The 13,866-nt window shown below is 46.4% G+C and overlaps 1 protein-coding gene across 2 annotated transcripts in view; it reads right to left on the bottom strand.

Annotated features, from left to right (window-relative positions):
- PRKCA (protein kinase C alpha) overlaps nucleotides 1–13,866 on the bottom strand; it is a 372,776-nt gene that overhangs the window by 216,696 nt on the left and 142,214 nt on the right. The window lies entirely within an intron of this gene.

The following is a 13,866-nucleotide window of genomic DNA, read 5'->3' as shown; positions in this document are numbered from 1 at the left end:
TCCCAGACCGGGGCACGACCCCGTGTCCCCTGCAGCGGCAGGCGGACTCTCAACCACTGCGCCACCAGGGAAGCCCCCTACAGGGGCTACTCTTCATCGTGGTGTGTGGGCTTCTCACTGTGGAGCACGGGGCTCCACAATGGCGTGGCGTGTGGGCTTCAGCAGTTGTGGCTCGCAGGCTCAGCAGTTGTGGCGCGTGGGCTTCAGTCGTTGCGGCTCGCGGGCTTAGCTGCTCCGCGGCACGTGGGATCTTCCCGGACCGGGGCTCGAACCCGTGCCCCCCTGCATTGGCAGGCGGACTCTCAACCACCGCGCCACCGGGGAAGTCCCCACATTTGGTACTGACTGGACTCCTACATAACAGAACCACAAAATGCCAGCACGGACAGGGCCCTGGGAGACCTAAACCTTAGTCCCCCTTCTCTGAAGTTGAGGCTTAGGGCTAGGGATCGTAAGACAGTTCTGCCAAAGGCATAAACCAGGAAGCAACACGTAAATGACTGTGCGCTCTCCTCTACCAACGCAGAGGTGTGCAAACATTGATACACACTCGATCCTATTAGTAAGGGAATAATTTATTATCAGTAATACGTGTATATCCCCAACTGTGGGTGCAGAACTTCCTTAGAAGAGTTCTGGACGTCAAGAACTCCTGAAGACACAAATCCAACCTACAGAAAACAGCCCTCTGAAGTGGAGAAAAGCTAGGGTGCACCCTCACACCCCTCTTGTATATGCCTGCTCGGCACTAGCTGGGAGGGGACCCGCAAATCTACCAAATCCACGACACAAAGCGTTTTCCAAACTCAGCATGGTTTGGTAAGTATTCCCGAAGACGAGTCAGTAACTGAATCATTAGTTATAGAAATTAATAAGTAACCTAAGATTTTTATGAAAAGTATAACATGGAGGATGCAAAAAAAAATAAATGACAGAGGTCACCTTTCCTTAAAAGCTTCCGGTTCAGCTCCAAAGGGCATAATCCACTACTCTGTTGTTCTTGGCTGAACAGCACGCTAAAAATCAATACTCCCTCAGAAATACTGGGTGAGTCCTTAGTCTTTAGTGCAGAGGGCAGGCTAGAAATTCCCAGGCTCCTATAGCTCTCGTCTACTCCCACAAGTGACACCAGCAGCGCACCTTCCTGCACATATGTCAGGAGATAAAGCCAGCTGAAGAGGGTCAGGCCCAGGAGAGGGTGGGAGAGGCTGGCAGGTTTGCCCAGAGCCAAGACCCTAAAACTAAGGGCGCATTTAGGGGCCAGGAAGACATTCAGGATATTTGTGATCAGCATGGGCAGCCCCGAAAGGTGTGAGCCAGAAAAACAGACAAAAGCGGTGCTTCTGAAGGGCCAATGGTGCTGAGGCAAGAATCCACTGGAACAGATCAGGCCATAAGGGCCAGTGGAAGCCCACTGTATAGTCTGGGGATGAAAGCGGTCACCCAGCACTATTCAGTCTATAAGAGATGGAGGTAAGAGACATCCGGGAAATCGAAGACCTGATGGGACCTGCCAGCTGACCACAGACACCATTTGTCGAGCCTCCTGTTCTGTGTCACTCTGATGGGTCATTTCACCTGCATGATCTCACTGAGTCCTCATAACACTACTTAATATGCTCTGACGTCCACATTTTATGGAAGGGAAAACGCTGTACTGATCTCTGCCGTCTAGCATGTTACAAGCGCACAGTGTTTGCAGACAGAAGAGATGGTGGCAGAGGACAGATGGACGGAGAGATGAACGGGGCAGACAGAAAAGGGTCTTAGGTGCAGTCACCCTCCCCCATGTAGTGGAGCGAGGACTCTAAGGTTTGCTGGACCCCACAGCCCTTTCCCTCTACCATGTCCACTGGTGGACAGGAGAGCAAAAGATGCTGAAGGCGATGCCAAGATTCTGCACATGGGTGCCAGGAAAATGGGTCCATAAAAACATAATTTTAAGTATATTTAATAAATATACACACATAAATATATGTATGTGTGTGTGTGTGTGTCTATGCGGGTGTATACATATGAAACCTGGAGGATGAAGATGGGGGTGAAGCACGTCAGGGAAGCAGGATAAAGCATGACTGTTTTCTTTTTAAACAGTTTTATTTTAAGGTGGTCATAATACAAGGTCACTGTAAAAGTACATGTTTTATAAAAATATTGCAGGCTCGGCATGAGCAGGCAGAATTGGACAAGTGAGGGAAGCGTCCACAGGAAGGTGAACACTCAAGATCTCATAGGAGCATCCTCTCAGAAGCAGAGATAACCTGAGGAAGGGGCTCTCTCGGGCTGCTGCCCACTGGGCACCACCGGGGCCCGAGGGGGATACTGTAAAGGAGCAGAGGAAAGAGCCCCTGGCAGCCTGGGCAGGGCCCAGACACTGCAAAGGGCAGCACTTCACTCCTAACAGCCTGCAGAGCAGCGGGCTTTCCACGCCACTCCCTAAGGATGAATAATAAAGCAGCGCGGACGGCTCACATGAATCCCATCAGCTTGCTCTCCCCAGACAGAGTCAGCTTTCACTCACTGGGATTAGGATGATAAGTCACTAAAGGGAGAGGGCCACGGGAGCCCTATTTCCTCATCACAGTTTGTTATGGATGTGGTGTTTTGAAGGGAAAAGGCGCATCCTGATTCCCTACCTAATCATTCAAACATTCGAGCCTTTCGTCTCTTTTTTGTCCATCTCATTCAGGTGGACACTTAAGGAAATCCATATTTATCAGATCCCTTTGGCTAGTTCGCTGTTTGCACCTGTCCTTTCAATCCCCATTTACCCGTCAGTGCAATTACATCTCTCCAGCTGGCCGTGTATTGACTGTACGCCTTAAATCGCATGTCCAATTTTATCCTGAAAAGAACCACACCCTCACTGCACAATATAATCCGAAAGGGCAGCAAAAACCCCACCCACCCCAAAATCACTTCTTCCCAACCTGCCTCAGCGGCCCCTCTCGCCCCACCTTACGTCTAAGGTGCCTGTACTCACTCCCCCAACGGGAGACGGGGGAGAAGGGTCCAGAGAGCAGCTCCCCCAGGAGAGTCATCAGGGGATAAAGACCCTGCAAGGCCTGTTCAAAGGCGCAAGATTCAGACCTAATGAAGAACGTGCCAGCACCCACGCTGGGGATGGGGGCTGATTAAGGAGGGGGAGCGCCAGAGACCCTCTCGGCTCACTCCAGCCCCAGCTGCGGGGAGACTGGGCGGCCGGGAAGAGGGGCTGGGCTGCAGCGGACTCCAGGCAGAAGCAGCACTGCCTGGAACGGCTGCCCAGGAAACGGAGCAAGGGCCAGACACTCCGAAATCCCTGACAGCTGGCCTTGACCTCTGGTTTCAGGTTCTAAACTAAGGTGGGTAAGACAACAAAACACCAACATTTGCGACGTCTTGCTAGTGCAGTTGAAGACTGAGGAAAGCACTGAATAGAACAAGAGAATGCCCTGGGTTCACCAGGTCAGCACAGACTTCCTTGGGCTAACAGTTAGGTGCTATCGTTCGGGATTCTGAAAGTCTGCATCTCACCACGTTCTGTGGGGCAAGGGAATGGGGAGCATGGAGGGTCCGGTGGATCACACGGGACGCTTGCCGTACGTATCTGCTTGGCCTTGGCAGGCAGGAGGCAGGAAGAGACACAGGGCCTGGCAGCTTCTTCCTACCCCACGGTCTGTGTCCTGGAGCTGGACCCCTGGCCCATCAAGGAGCCCTTGCTGAAGCGAGCCCAGGCTGGCCTCTACGACTCTGAATGGGCTTTCATTTTCAAAGACTTTGGGTCACCTCTGCTTATATAACCAAATGAGAGGTTTGAAAATACGAAGCTATCCTGCAGCTTGAGGCCACAAAGTAAATCTTCATTCAATTATTTTCTAAGCACAAAATGGCTTTCCTCTAATCCTCTGTGATGCACTTCTGCTGCCTGGCAGTGACGGATGACACACGGCACTAAGCAAATGACACGGAGGACAAAAAATAATCAAGACCACAGGCCTGGACAGACAGCGATTCTCAGTGTTACCTGGCTCTAAAATTGAGAACACCCACTCTCCTGATCCACACTGCACGCTCATCTTACTTATGGAAGTAAAATGAATGGAAATTAAGGCGAGTTTTCGCCATCTGTCAAAAGTATGTTTCAGATACAGAACAAAAAGTCACCTATGTTTGGCTCGAGAATTCGTAAAAAATCCCCCCCCCCCAAAAAAAACAGAGGTGTGTGTGGTGACGCTGACCTGTTGATGTTCACAGCGGTTCTCAATCACGATTGTTAGTTTCAAAAGAACAAAAACCAGTAGAGGGTGGGCTGAAATCCACTCAGAGAAACAGCACCCCCTTCTGACTCTGTTCCCCCACCCACGAATTTGATAAGAGCGGGCTCAGCTCTAACGAGTCTTGGCCCATCACACACACGGGGTGGACCCTGAGTGCTCTCTGTGTCAAACGTCATCGTCACACAGATGGGCAACTGGGAGCCCGTGATACCGGACAATGTTTCCTAGAGTGATCGTGGGCAAATGCGAAGCCCAGGGACGCCTTCCATCCTCCATTCATGCACAGAGCTCTACTTAAAAAGAAAAAAAGCATATGGTGAACTGATGCCACACAACAAGGAATCAGCTGCACTCAAGTGCTTCTTGCTCATCAATGCAAATTCCTCCTTAAAAATGCCACCAACACGATGACACACAAAAAAGGTGATCATACCTACTTCACACCTACGAGGAAAAGGCTATTATTAAAAGAAAGAAGAAAACGAAGCACCAGGTGCGGTGAGGATGAGACGAAACTGGAACCCTTGTCCACTGCTGGCAAGAATGTAAAATGGTACAGTCCCTGTGGACAACAGTACAGCTATTTCTCAAGAAATTAAACATAGAACTACCCTACCATCCAACAGTTCCACTTTTGGGTGTAAAACCAAAAGAACTGGAAGCGGATCTCAATCAGAGCTTTGTGCCCTGGTGTTCACACAACAGACTTCCTGCAGTAGTGAAATGTCCCTCAAGAGGTGGATGGATCAACAAAACGTGCTCTATATACAATGTAACGTCATTCAGCCTTAAAACGGAAATTCTGACACCTGCTACAAGGTGGGTGAACCTGGAAAACATTATGCAGAGTGCAAGAGGCCAGTCGCAAAAGAACAAATACCGTATGATTCCACTTGTATGAGATCCCTAGAACGCGTACAGATGTAAAGTAGAACAGAGGTTATGCGGGGCGTGGGTGGGTAGAGTTTGTCTGGAATGATAAAGGATTTTGGAAATGGTAAGTGATGATGATTGTACAACCTTGTGCCTACACTAAATGCCACTGAACTATACACAAAACAAAAAAATGGTTAAAATGGTAAATTTTATGTTATGTATAGTTTACCACGATATAATTTAAGTAATGTGTCAAACTAGAGAGACTGACATTTATGAAGCTATAAACAAGGGGCACAGCTGCAGAGTCTTGCTTATGTGAATTTATGATTTTCTTGTGTTCACAGTGGAGCTACAGCTCCAAAACCAAGGAGGTATTTACTTCCATTTCATAAGATTCTACACAAAGTCCATGCCAGATCAGACTGGGGACATGGGGAAAATTGAGTTTCAGAGCCAAGGACTCACACAATCGTGTAGGATTAGAGATGGGCTCCTTTGACTCTCACATCTCACAAGCGAATAGTCAGCATCAGTACCAGCGATGGAAACGAGGACCTTCATTCACCCTGTGAGTCCGGCCTTCCTACGAAATCCTTGAGATACTTTGTCACTTCATTACACGCAAAATGGGATCATTCCTGTTCACACTTCACAAAGATCACCATGCTCATGGTGGGGAAGAAAATACATACTGATGTGTCATTTCCCACTTCTTTTTAAACAATAATTCCCTTTCACCTTCAAGTCTTGAGACCATATCATTTCAAATTCAGTTCACAGTCACGTAACATGGAACAGATGCATAAAAACCTTGTTGTCCAAAATTAATGGGGTAAAAGCCATTATGTAACGAATCCTGAATTCAAAAAAGGAACCTACTAAATTTAATAGTTTGACTTCATTCAGAGCAGAAGATGGGTAGCTGAGCTTCTGCGAGTTCCTCTTTTTAAATACATAAATGGCTGCCATCATGTGAGATGGTTTTAATTAAATTTTGCTTAGCTGGAAGGGATTAATGGAAGGTAACGGCACGTCGGAACGCAGTGAAATGAAAATCTCTAAGGCGAGCGAGCTGCTTTCAGCTTTGCAGGGAAAGTAATGAAAAACTGAGCTTATATTATATTTGCATGTTAAAAGAAAATTATTGGTTTCAGATTTGTAACAATGAAAACAGTCTTCTCGTGTGATACACATTAAAGTTGTATGAAAACAAATCAAATCAATGTACTTTATCACATAGTAGAAGGAATGCCATTCTTCAGCCAGCACTCTGATTCTGCCCCTATGCCTTTGTGCACATTCTCCCAAACAGACCCTGTCAAAACCCCTAATATTCCTATTTCTGACCAGGCAGCCCCCTTCTCCCCCTCCCCAGAAGAATCACCTTTAACGTCCTCTCAACTTTCTCTCTAACGTCACCAAGTCCCACGGATGCTTCCTCGTTTGCGTTCCTCCCTGGCTGGAACTGAGATGTACTTTGAAGAGCGAGCTGAGGAACTGAACCCGAGGTGTGAAGGAAGGGGAGCCAGAGGTGGCCCCCACATTCTTAGCCAGAGGATCTAGGCCAAGAGTGTTGCCATGCCACAGCCAAGACGAGAGCCCTGAGGTCAAATGAGCAGAGAAGACCAACGGGGAAGACAGACAGACAGAGACCGGATCTCAGTGTCAGAGTGGCACTCGCCCTCCAGGTCCGTGATCTGTCAAACACCCTTTAACATTTTCACTTCCTTCATATACACCTGTACCTTCATACAGCCCATCTAATTTAATACACCTGGATACAGAAGCGCGTGTCATACATGCTTTTTATGGCTAACGCCAGCTGGACCCGAGCTGTCTGCACCTGCAGCTGAAGGAGCCTGAATGACCAAGGGAGAACCGGCAGGTGGCGGAAGTGAACGGAGACCAAGAGGCAAGAAAGAATCGACCTGGACGTGGGGACCCGCAGCCTGGGCCAGCTGCTCACGAGAATTACGCTAGCTGGAGGAGGAGAGACTTTTCCCTGTGCCGTTGTTTAAACAGTGGCCTCGGGTTTCGACAAGCTGCACATGACGTCCTGGGGGGTCACCAAGATACAGTGTCAGGCAGCAAGAGAACTTCAAAGCTAGGGGTCAAAGGACAGCTGGCGACCGCAGACGACGGTCTGAGAGGCATCACTTGGCTGACAGCTGAAGGCAAGGCAGTGAGTGAGGACTCCAGGAAGGGGGGGTCCTGTGGACACCCACCTTTGCAGGTGACGTGGAAAGGAGGTGGTGGTATGAGAGGAGAGAGCGCAGGGGGCCTGGAGGGCCTGAAGGAAGAAAGGATTTTATACAGGAGTCTCCAGAATAGAAGCTCCCTCTGCAGCCACAGAATAAAGCTAAGCTTCGCTGGTTACTGGCCCATCACAGCCCCGGCGTCACGGAAGAATGCAGATGACAGCCATGCACGTGCCGACAGGGAGCGGCCCAGCCAGTCTTCCTTCCTTTACTTATTTCAACTTCTTCCCATATTCAACTCAGAACTGAAATGAAATGGCCTTTTCTGATGCCAACTATCAACACACAGTAATAAAATCTGACTACCTTAACTGTAGTATAACGGCTGATCTGCGTTATGGAACCAAAAGCCTCCCTTAAAGTAGGGGACAAATCATGCAACAGTGTTTGAAGGGAAACCCTAAGGTTTGAGATGGTTGAGCTCAAATCTGCAGTGCTTTTGCGCCGACTTTAACATCATCTAAAAATCCAACTTTCTTTGTAACTTCTTAAGGGCATAAAGCCTTCCTACCCTGGCAACAAGAGCCCCTACCTGAACACCCACAACCCAGGACGCCCTTCAGATTTCCTTGTTTTGATGCTTAAACACTGCACACGTTTTACACAAGGGTTTATCAAGTCCGTAATACCAGACTCCTCTCTACGACACTTTTTAACAATGTTTTTTTAAGAGTTTTAGGTTCATAGCAAAATTGAGTGGAACAGGGCTTTCCCATGCAGACCCCCTGTCCCCACACACAAACAGCTGTCTCTGTTGTCAACGTCCTCCACCAGAATGGGGCATTCGTTTCAACAGACCCTACATTGACATATCACCACCCGAAGTCCATAGTTAACATTGGGGTTCACTCTCACTGCAGTATTTTTAAGTCTTTTATTTCTCAGTCTGGAATGACTTCAACTGGGGGTTTGTAAGGGACTTGCAAGGAGGTAAGGTTGAACTGGGCTCTAGAACCACAGACTTTGCCTTCTCTCTCCCCTTCCAGTCTAGAACCCCCTTATTTTAGCAGAACAGGACTTGTCTCCTCTGCACTGAGGTAACTCACTTACAAGAGCAAGGCCTGCTGTAAGGACACCCGAGACTGTACTCTTTCAGCAAAACGCATGCCACTTGTTTTAAGAGCACCCCGAATCTTTCCAAGAATGGCGGGCAAAAGCAGCTGCAGCTCCAGAATCCTGGGAGGATGGAAGGTGGTAATTACACCTAGGAATCATGCTTCAATTCTCAGTGCAAATGAAGAATGATCTCCTACAGTGGAGACAAAACCTCTAGCTTCTAACTAATCCCATCTCGCCTGGGGCACAAGCATGCAGCAGGGAGAAACCTATCTGTCGGTAGGGCTGTGAAAATGCTGCACTGGGACTGAATGTCAGGGAAAGTAACTGGGGGATCTCTCCTCTTCTCTGGCTCTATAGCCAAATATGTGTTTTTCTCAGTGGGTCTGTGCAAGGCCTTGGGGGAACTTCACTCTTATTCAATTACTCAGCACATGTTTATCAAGCACCTCCCGTCCAGCCCCACTCCCCAGGCAGGAAGGTTCAAGGACGGTGTCTGCCCTTAAGGAGCACAGGGTCTAGTTAAGAAAAACAACATGTAAAGGAAGGGGTGTCTCTCACACCTTCTCTGTCCCTCCTCCTCCCTTTACCTCCCATTTTTTTTCTACTTCAGTTATAATGCAGAAACCAGGGTATATTTTATATTATGGAGCAGTTTTACCTTTCTCTTTCTTGATTTTAATAGTCACAAATTGTAACCTCCTTCATTTACCTTTAAAAAATAGGATGTCTTCAATTTCCTGTAACAGACTCCAGCAAGAAAAAAAAAAAAAAGGATAAATGAAACAAGATGGGCAAAAGCCAACAATTACTGAAGCTATGAGATGGGTATACGGTCTTCATTCCCTCTACTTTTGCAGATACTTGGAAACATACATAATAAAAGGCTGAAAAACAAGTTAAATGTGGTCAAGGTCTTTTTCTCCCTCCATTGGTCAAAGGCCCTGAAGAAATTATGTCACTATATCGACGAAGAGTTAATCAGAGAAACCGGAGCAGAGACGTGTAAAATAACTTTCTTTTATACCTACTATGTCAAGGATAATCAGACAATTCCATAGGATAGAATTTATGATCTTGCAACAGCTGTCTTTCAAGTCTCTGAAGCACTCAGTGGAATTTATTGTCATTTCTACCCATCTCTCTTACCCAGAATTGCCAAATGACAATGTTTCTCATCTCATCATTTCAGGCATCAGCCATACTGTCATGGCTTGAACTGCGTCCTCCTATACCCCGCAATTCATGCTGAAGCCCCAATCCCCAGTACTTTAGAACCTGAAATTATTTGGAAATAGGGTTGTTGCAGATATAGTTAGTTAAGATCATACTGACGCAGGGTGAGCCCCAATCCAATATGACTGGTGTCCTTATAGAAAGGGGAAATTCGGGCACCCAGGAAGGATGCTCTGGGAAGAGGAAGGCGGAAGTCAGGTGATACTTCCACAAGCCAAGAAGTGCCTGATCGCCAGCAAACCCTCAGACCAGGGGAGGGTCACAGAATAGATTCCCCCTCTCAGCCACAGAGGGAACCAACCCTGCTGATGCCTTGATTTTGGACTTCCAGCCTCCAGGACTTCTGTTTAAGCCACCCAGTTTGTGGTACTTTGTTATGGCAGCCCTAGGAAACTTATATATACACACATATAAACCAAGGCAGTATCTAGAAAGTAAATAATTCAATAAATGAAAATTGTACTTGGATGGGTACGTGTGTGTTTAAGAAAACAGCAACACTGTGCTTCTCAAATGGAACCCAGGTTACTAAGAGAAGGTTAAGTCTACAGTGTCCAGGTAAAGCTTCGTACAAAAATCAACTTCAGGGACTTCCCCGGTGGCACAGTGGTTAAAGATCCACCTGCCAACGCAGGGGACACATGTTCGATCCCTGTTCTGGGAAGATCCCACATGCCGCGGAGCAACTAAGCCCATGCACCACAACTACTGAGCCTGCGCTCTAGAGCCCATTAGCCACAACTACTGAGCCCACGAGCCACAACTACTGAAGCCCGCCTGACTAGAGCCCGTGCTCCGCAACAAGAGAAGCCAGCGCAATAAGAAGCCCGCGCACTACAAGGAAGAGTAGCCCCCGCTCGCCGCAACTAGAGAAAGCCCGCACAGCAACGAAGACACAACGCAGCCAAAAATAATAAATAAATAAATAAATGTATGCCTTTACGTATTAAAAAAAAAAATTAACTTCAGATTTCACCTAAGGGAGATGAACAAGAGCAGGCTGTAACAGCTCCACGGAACAGCACATCTGTGTCTATAAAATATACCTGCATCACCGGTGAACACTGAGGACAGCTTTAAGTCCAAAGCAGCAGCGAGCAATTAACAAACTCGTTGAGTTAGGGTTCTGTTCACACTTCCACAGGGAAAAATAAGGGCCCACAAAGATTATGGGTGACTGTCGGTTTAAAAAAAAAGAAAAAGTTATTTCAAACCTAAATTGCTGGTGAAATGGAAATGGTGTAGTTCAAAAATATTGGGGGCATTTGTTCAGACTCATTTGCTCATGAGTTTAATAAAGTCAGAACTCTTAAAGGGCTTAATACAGAAGTGTAATCGGAAGTCCCAAATTAAAATCATCGGCTTTTTTTATTTTCCTATGTCCTGCTTTATACATTAGCTAGTATTTGCAATCAAAACTGTAACAACGATCCTATTTGTAGAACACTTGATTATGTAAAGTACTTTCTCAGTCTTTAGTGGTGATATAACATACGTTCCCACACAAGTATTAAACCACCCAGAAAACAAACACTTGGCATCCTCAAGGGTCAAAGAGCTCAGGGAAGTAAACTTTAGCATTCACCTTCTTAAAAGGCAGTAAACCTCACTGAGTCTCTGAGAATAACAGAATCAGAGGAGACTGAGTTCAGGAAGACGCTACTGCAGTCGTTTCCAAACTGTGCCCTCTGGAAGCTTTTTTTCTGGGCGGGGCGGGAGGCTGGGCAGGTGGGTAATGAGGTCATGACTCTCTCCACCTCGATTCTTCTCTTGTTTAATCCTAGACTACAATTTCATCCTTAAGTGAAAGCTCTGATATCCTAGCAGCCTCGCGAAGAGTCAACATCTTCAGCACATATTTGTTCAGGAAACAAGCCACTTGGTTACGAGCTGAAGGTCGGGGTAAAGCCAAGAACCGTGTCTATCTCCCCGGTGTTCGTAAACTTCATAATCTATATCAATCTTTCAAAATAAAGCTGCATGTTTGCCCACTGGGCCACTCCTTCCACAAATACCCGTGAAGCGGCCAGTAAAAAGCCAGGAAGGCATGGAAGGACTTGGGGTTTAATCAAGCACAATTCTTTGCAGACATCTGCCTACAAGAGACGCTGGAAACCAGCAGCATCCTCCCCAGGCAGGAAGGTTCAAGGACGGTGTCTGCCCTTAAGGAGCACAGGGTCTAGTTAAGAAAAACAACATGTAAAGGAAGAGGTGTCTGTCACCTCTTCTGAGAAGAGATGGTGAAAATCCTGAAAGCAAGTTCAAGAAAGGTGGTGTGCTAGAGTGGCTAGAAGAGCAGAGACTGGCCTCGGAGAGAAGCAAACAGAGCCTGAACCCCTGAAATCTGTAAGGCGGGAGCGTTTCAAAAAGGAAGTTTTCAACAGCGTCACTCTCACAAAGAATCAGGAAGAAGCTGACCGAGGCAAGTCTATCAGGGACTGGAGGGACTGGAGGGTCACTGTCACACACAGGTCCTGGTTTGGGTGGTGGTAAAAAGAGATATCAAATATAGGGGTTAATATGATATCACTCATGTGAAATCTAAAATATGACACAAATGAACTTATCTACGAAACAGAAACAGAGTCACATAGAGGACAGACTGGTGGTTGCCAAGGGTGTGGGAGGAGGGGTGGATTGGGAGTGTGGGGTTAACAGATGCAAACTATTATCTAGAGGATGGATGAACAACACGGTCCTACTGTAGAGCACAGGGAACTACATTCAATATCCTGTGATAAGCCTTAATGAAAAATATGAAAAAGAGTATTACATTTATAACTGAGTCACTGTGCTGTACACCAGAAACCAACACAACATTGTAAATCAACTATGCTTCAATAAAATTTTCTTTTTAATTAAAATTTAAAATATAGTGGGTAGCAGGAAAGCAGGCAGTAAAGAAACAGAGGCAGTAGACAAGAAGCATTCAGTTTAGTTAAATTCTGGTCAACAAAGACTTACTGAGCAAAAGCTACATCCCACGTGGGGCACTGGGCCCTGATGATGGGAAAGAGCAATAAGGCTCAGGTCTCTCCAAGAGCTTTGAGTCTAGTTTGGAAAACAGAGTCACAAAGAGGTGATTTCAATATCAGGAAGTAGGTAAAGTCAAGCCTTCCCAGTGTGGGAAGCCTACAGAAGGGCTCTGATCCAGGCCTCAAGTGCACAGAAGACTCGTGGCAGAAATCATACTGCTGTGGAGGCTGAAAAAAGACAAAAGGTCAAGGGACATTTCCCCCCGCCCAGGTGAGTGACGGAGTCTACAGTTAAATCTACGTGAAATTATGAAAACAGGCTTCGGCCACCTCATGTACACTATGCAGCAGGTAGGGGGCACAGGAAAACTCTAGCACTGATGGAAAGGAACGTGATTCTTATCAACCAAGAAAACACTACTGTTGGTCATGGTTCACAGAAGGAAGTTATGAAGTTGCCCCAAATCCTTTAGTAAACACTCTCATTTCAGAATCCAGCGCTTTCTTTAGTCTGTTTGTTTTAGCCATGACGTGATTACAAAGCTCCTGTGGGTAAAGTTAGGGAAAAAGTGTTTCATATTTAATGTTCTGGTTTGGCTTTGATTTCAATCAATGTTGGAATGGGGGTGAGAACTGTCTCCGAATGAAAGGAGGATATTAAAGTTTAGTTAGAAACCGCAGGACACAACGGCAAACACGGTACAATGGTACTTCTGAAATTAGAGGGCGGCCACAAGGCAGTGGCAGTTTTTAATTCTTAGAGATAAATACCAGCAGAAAGTTTCCCTAAATAAAACACTTTTACTTTCTTTAGATTACATGGAGCTTACATGACAAAAAAAAAAAAAAAAAATCAGTCCACATTATTATGTGAATTTTTACCCATCAAGTGTTTCCCTCTGCTTATCTTGGACAACAGTTCACAAGAAGCCATAATAAACTACCTCTCTTTTATCAAGTATGTCAGGAACTAATAAAGCATCAGGGATGTGTAACACAACATAATTACAAAGCAATGAGGCAAGAAGTTTCCAAAAAGGAAATCTGAAGGTGTCCAAGGGATTCCATATGCCCACCGGTAAATGGTGAGGACTGGGGAAAGACTCGAGACAAAGGAACCGGGAACGTTTTCATACAAATAAGGACACTGGGCAGAGAGCAGCAGAGAAGCAAGGAAAATTAAAAAAAAAAAAAAAAAAAAAA

This window comes from Lipotes vexillifer, unplaced genomic scaffold, assembly GCF_000442215.2.
Source record: "Lipotes vexillifer unplaced genomic scaffold, Lipotes_vexillifer_v1.1 scaffold664, whole genome shotgun sequence".
NCBI classification, from domain to species: Eukaryota; Metazoa; Chordata; class Mammalia; order Artiodactyla; family Lipotidae; genus Lipotes; species Lipotes vexillifer.
The sequence above is the reverse complement of the archived record's forward strand: the minus strand, read 5'-3'. Positions and strand labels throughout refer to the sequence as shown.